We start from the raw sequence: 6709 nt of genomic DNA, 5'->3' as shown, positions 1-6709 counted from the left end.
AACTGAAGAGACGGAGGAAGGGGTGGTTAGCTCACAAATAGAGGAAGCTTGGAGACAGTGTGAGAGGGAGGGTAGGCAGGTGATAGAGAAGGGATGCACTCAGACTGATGGTTTGAGATTTGCCTATTTTAATGCAAGGAATATCACGATTAAAGCGGATGAGCTTAGAGCATGGATCAGTACTTGGAGCTATGATGTGGTGGTCATTACAGATACTAGGATGGCTCAGGGACAAGAATGGTTACTTCGAGTGCCAGGTTTTAGATGTTTCAGAAAGGACAGTGAGGGAGGCAAAAGAGGTGGGGCGTGGCACTGTTGATCAGAGATAGTGTCACAGCTGCAGAAAAGGAGGAAATCATGCAGGGATTGTCTACTGAGTCTCGGTGCATGGAAGTTAGAAACAGGAAGAGGTCAATAATTCTACTGGGTGTTTTTTTTAAGACCACCCAATAGTAACAGGGATATTGAGGAGCAGATAGGGAGACAGATTCTGGAAAGGTGTTATAATAACAGGGTTGTGGTTGTGGGTGATTTTAATTTCCCAATTCTACAGTACGTAGATAAGCCTACAAGAGGAGAGGCTGTGCTTGATCTAGTATTGGGAAATGAACTTGGTCAGGTGTCAGGTCTCTCAGTGGGAGAGCATTTTGGAGATAGTGATCGCAATTCTATCTCCTTTACCATAGCATTGGAGAGGGATAGGAACAGACAAGTTAGGAAATTGGAGTAAGGGGAAATATGAAGCTAGCAGGCAGGAACTTCTAAGCATAAATTGGAAACAGATGCTCTCAGGGAAATGTATGGCAGAAATGCAGCAGATGTTCAGGGAATATTTGCATGGCATTCTGCATTCCAATGAGACTGTATGGTAGGGTACAGTAACTGTGGTGTACAAAGGCTGTTGAAAATCTAGTCAAGCAGAAAAGAAAAGCTCATGAAAGGTTCAAAAAATAGGCAATGATAAAGATTTAGAAAATTATAAGGCTAGCAGGAAGGAGCTTAAGAATGAAATTAGGAGAGCCAGAAGGGGCCATGAGAAGGCCTTGGCGAGCAGGATTAAGGAAAGCCCCAAGGCATTCTACAAGTATGTGAAGAGCAAGAGGAAAAGACGTGAGAGAATAGGACCAAACAAGTGTGACAGTGGAAAAGTGTGTATGGAACTGGAGGAGGTAGCGGAGGTACTTAATGAATACTTTGCTTCAGTATTCAATGCAGAAAAGGACCTTGGCGATTATAGGGAAGACTTACAGTGGACTAAAAAGCTTGAGCATACAGACATTAAGAAAGGGGATGTGCTGAAGCTTTTGGAAAGCATCAAGTTGGATAAGACTGGATGAGATGTACCCCAGGCTTCTGTGGGAGTCAAGAGAGGAGCCTCTGGCAATGAGCTTTGCATCATCAGTGGGGACAGGAAAGGTTCTGGAGGATTGGAGGGTTGCAGATGTTGTTCCCTTATTCAAGAAAGGGAGTAGAGATAGCTCAGGAAATTATAGACTAGTTTGTCTTACTTCAGTGATTGGTAAGTTGATAGAAGAGATCCTGAGAGGCAAGATATATGAACATTTGGAGAAGCATAATATGATTAGGAATAGTCAGCATGGCTTTGTGAAAGGCAGATCGTGCCTTATGAGCCTGATTGAATTTTTTGAGGATGTGACTAAACACATTGATGAAGGTAGAGTATGGATTTGAGCAAGGCATTTGATAAGGTGCCCCTTGCAAGGCTTATTGTGAAAGTAAGGAGGCATGGGATCCAAGGGGACATTGCTTTGTGGATCCAGAACTGGCTTGCCCACAGAAAGCAAAGAGTGTTTGTAGATGGGCCATATTCTGCATGGTGGTCAGTGACCAGTGGTGTACCTCAGGGATCTGTTCTGGGACCCCTTGTCTTCATGATTTTTATGTGACCTAGATGAGGAAGTGGAGGAATGGGTTAGTAAATTTACTGATGACACAAAGGGTGGGTGTGTTGTGGATAGTGTAGAGGGCTGTCAGACATTGTAGTGGGACATTGATATGATGTAAAATTGGGCTGAGAAGTGGCAGATGGAGTTCAACCCAGATAAGTGTGAAGTAGTTCATTTTGGTAGGTCAAAAATGATGGCAGAATATAGTATTAGTGGTAAGATTCTTGGCAGTGTGGAGGATCAGAAGGATCTTGGGGTCAGAGTCCATAGGACACTCAAAGCTACTGAGCAGGTTGACAGTGTGGTTAAGAAGGCATACAGTTTATTGGCCTTCAACAACCATGGGACTTGAGTTTAGGAACCAAGAGGTAAGTACAGCTATATAGGACCCTGGTCAAACCCCACTTGGAGTACTGTGCTCAGTTCTGGTCGCCTCACTACAGGAAGGATGTGGAAACTATAGAAAGGGTGCAGAGGAGATTTACAGGGATGTTGCCTGGATTGGGGAGCATACCTTATGAGAATAGATTGAGTGAACTCAGCCTTTTCTCCTTGAAACAACAGAGGATGAGAGGTGGCATGACAGAGGTGTATAAGATGATGAGAGGCATTGATCATGTGGATAGTCAGAGGCTTTTTCCCAGGGATGAAATGGCTAACATGAGAGGATACAGGTTTAAGGTGCTGGGGAGTAGATACAGAGGAGATGTCAGGAGTAAGTTTTTTTTTACGTAGAGAGTGGTGAGTGCATGGAATGGGCTGCCAGTGACGTTGGTGGAGGCGGATACAATAGGGCTTTTGAAGAGACTTCTGGATAGGTACATAGAGCTTAGAAAAATAGAGGGCTATGGGTAACCATTTTTAAAGTACATGTTCGGCACGGCATTGTGGTTCGAAGGGCCTAGATTGTGCTGTAGATTTTCTATAATTCTATGATCCTATCTGGCCTATTGAACTTGCTCTATCATTCAATAATGGCTGATCTGACCATGGACTCATCTCTACCAAACTGCCTTGCCCTCAGAACCCTTAGTTCCCCTACAATGCAAAAATCTATCCAACCTTGTCTTAAATATATTTACTGAGGTAGCCTCCACTGCTTCATTGGGCAGCAAATTCTACAGATTCACCATTCTCTGGGAAAAGCATTTCCTTTTCATATCCATCCTAAATCTACTTCCCTGAATCTTGAAGCCATGTCCCCTAGTTCTCATCTTGCCTACCAGTGGAAACAACTTCCCTGCCTCTATCTTATCTATCCCTTTCATAATTTTACGTTTCTATAAGATCTCCTCTTATTCTCTTGAATTCCAACAGGTACAGACCCAGGCAACTCAATCTCTCCTCATTGTCTAACCCCCTCATCTCTGGATTCAACCTGGTGAATCTGCTCTGTGCCGTCTCCAAAGCCAGTATATCCTTCCTCAAGTCAGGAGACCAGAAATACACACAGTACTGTAGGGTACGGCCTCTCCAGAACTCTGTACAGTTGCAGCATAAATTCAATCCCTCTAGCAATGAAGGCTAACATTCCATTTGTCTTCTTGATAGCCTGCTACACCTGCAAACCAACCTTTTGTGATTCATGCACAAGCACTCCCAAGTCCCTCTACACAGCAGCATGCTGCAATTTTTTACCATTTAAATAATAATAATCTTTCATTTTTCCATCCAAAGTGGATGACCTTGCATTTACCAACCTTGTACCCCATCTGCCAGACCTTGCCACTCACTTAACCTATCTATATCTCTCTGCAGACTCTCCCCATCCTCTGCACAATTTGCTTTTCCACTCAATTTAGTATCATCAACAGACTTAGATTCATTATACTCAGTCCTCTCTTCCAGATCATTAATGTATATCGTGAACAGTTGCAGGCCCAGCACTGATCCCTGTGGCACACCACTCACCACTGATTGCCATCTAGAGTAATACCCATGTATCCCAAGTCTCTGCTTTCTATTGGTTAACCAATCCTCTATCCATGCTAATACATCACCCCCCATCTCTATGCATTCTTATCTTATGGTTAAGTCTTTTATGTGGCACCTTATTTATCGCATTCTAGAAATCCAAGTAAATAACGTCCATCTGTTCCAATCTATCCACTGCGCTTATTATATCCTCAAAGAACTCCAGTAAGGACCTGCCTTTGCTGAATCCATGCTGTGTCTGCCTGATGGATCCATTTCTTTCCAGATGCCTCACTATTTTTTTTTGTATTTGCACAGTTTGTTGTCTTTTGCACACTGAACAAAAGACAGATTTCACAACATATGCCAGTGATAATAAACCTGATTCTGAAATGGTATTTCACTGATTCTATTATGGTTATTATTCTATTATGGATATATTGAGTATGCAGGAAGATGAATCTCTGGGCTGTATGTGGTAGGATTTATGCACTTTGATAATAAGTTTACTTTGACCTTTTGAGACCCATCATCAGGATGGAAATGTTGACAGTTTATTCCTCTCCATTGATGCTGTCTGCCCTGCTGAGTTCCTCCAGCATTTTGTATGTGTTTCTCAAGATTTCCAGCATTGGCAGAATTTCTTGTGTTTATGTCCCCTTAATCTTATCTGTGCCAAGGGAAACATCAGGGAGTTCCCCAATCCCACATGAACCCTCCTATGCCTGGTACCATTCTAAAAAACCCTTTTTGCAGCCTTCTGCCCTAAGTGGTTAGTCTAAAACTAAATCCAAATTCCAGAAGAGTCCTCACCAGCTTCTTATAAAATCTGTGTCTTGATAGTGTCAGAGAGCATGTTTCTGTGCTGTACTTCATGCCCATGCCAACTAACAAGTACCCATCTATAACCAGCTACCACTTGTCGCTGGTAGGATTACTCTGCTGCTGGAGAGGGGAGAATGCCTTTTGATTGCTAGTGAGAGTGTTCTGCTGCTGGAGAAGGGAGACTGTCTCTTGATCGCTGGTGGGATTGCTCTGCCACTAGAGAGGGAAGAGGCTACTGCTTGGAGAATGTCACCCTGGTTTTCTGCACTTTGAATGTGGTCTCGGACTTCGGACTTTTCTCCCCCCAGTCTGCTGCTGATCTTTTCATTCTTGGTTTCATGGCTATCTGGAGAATTGAAGAATTTCAAAGTTGAATACTTTGATAATAAATGAACCTTTGAACTTGTTTAGTTCCCTTCTAAACTTTGACAAAATGTTAATACCCACTCAGACAACATATTCCAGATGCATACACCGAGGAAAAATAGTTCTTACTCGGATCCTGTCAAAACCTCATACCTGTCTGATTATAGGCACCTCTACTTTGGGGAGAAGAATCATACTGTACTCTTCAAACTTGTATTCTTCTCAGGTCTTGCTCACTTTCATTTGCTTCGAAGGAATCTAGTCTATCCAGATTCTCACAGCTGAAATATTCCATCCCAGGTAATAACATGGTAGATCTCTTCTGCTTCCTCAGCAGTGGAATCATAGGCTTTCCAAAACTTCCACTAAGCACACTGCAAAATACTAAGGTGTATTAACTGTTTGCTTACTTCTTCTGATTTTGTTGAATATCAACAGTCCCCAGCGCATGTAAAATATGTGCACAGGGCAATCCAATGTAGGCACCAAGAGTGCGTATGTGTAGCTGGTTTTGGCAGGGATAATATTCCCAGAATGGAAGTTGAATGTGCCATGTTGTACACTCAGAGGCCACTTTATTAAGTACACCTGCTCATTAATGCAGATTTCTAATCAACCAGTCATGTTCGCCGATGACACGACCGTGGTGGGTCTCATCAGCAAGAACGACGAGTCAGCTTACAGAGAGGAGGTGCAGTGGCTAACGGACTGGTGCAGAGCCAACAACCTGTCTCTGAATGTGAACAAACGAGATGGTTGTTCACTTCAGGAGGGCAAGGAGCAACCACTCCCCGCTGAACATTGACAGCTCCTCGGTAGAGATCGTTAAGAGCACCAAATTTCTTGGTGTTCACCTGGCGGAGAAACTCACCTGGTCCCTCAACAGCAGCTCCATAGCAAAGAAAGCTATGTCTCTACTTTTTGCAAAGGCTGAGGAAAGTCTATCTCCCACCCCCCATCCTCATCACATTCTACAGGGGTTGCATTGAGAGCATCCTGAGCAGCTGCATCACTACCCAGTTCAGAAATTGCACCATCTCGGATCGCAAGACCCTGCAGCGGATAATGAGATCAGCTGAGAATATCATCAGGGTCTCTCTTCCCACCATCACCATACACTACATGCTGCATTCGCAAAGCAAACAGCATTTTGAAGGACCCCACATACCCCTCATACAAACTCTTCTCCCTCCTGCCATCTGGGAAAAGGCACCAAAGCATTTGGGCTCTCACAACCAGACTATGTTACAATTTCTTCCCCCAAGCTATCACCGACTCCCTAATACCCAGAGCCTGGACTGACACTTTACTGCCCTATTGTCCTGTTTATTAGTTATTGTAACGCCTGCACTGTTTTGTGCACTTTATGCAGTCCAGTGTAGGTCTGTAGTCTAGTGTAGTTGTTTTGTTTTCTCTGTGTTGTTTTTTTTCTGTAGTTCAGTTTGGTTCTTGTACTGTGTCATGTAACACCATGGTCCTGAAAAATGTTGTCTCATATTTACTATGTACTGTACATAGCAGTTACGATCAAAATGACAATAAAAGTGACTTGACTTGACTAGATGTTGTAGTAATTCAATACATAACAGCATGTTGACACGGTCAGGAGGGATATTTGTTGTGCAGACCAAACATCAGAATGGGGAAGAACTGTGATCTAAGTGACTTTAATCATGGAGTGATTGTTGGTGCCGGAC

The sequence above is a fragment of the Hypanus sabinus genome, chromosome 14, assembly GCF_030144855.1.
Source record: "Hypanus sabinus isolate sHypSab1 chromosome 14, sHypSab1.hap1, whole genome shotgun sequence".
NCBI classification, from domain to species: domain Eukaryota; kingdom Metazoa; phylum Chordata; class Chondrichthyes; order Myliobatiformes; family Dasyatidae; genus Hypanus; species Hypanus sabinus.
Note: the sequence above shows the minus strand (reverse complement) of the source record.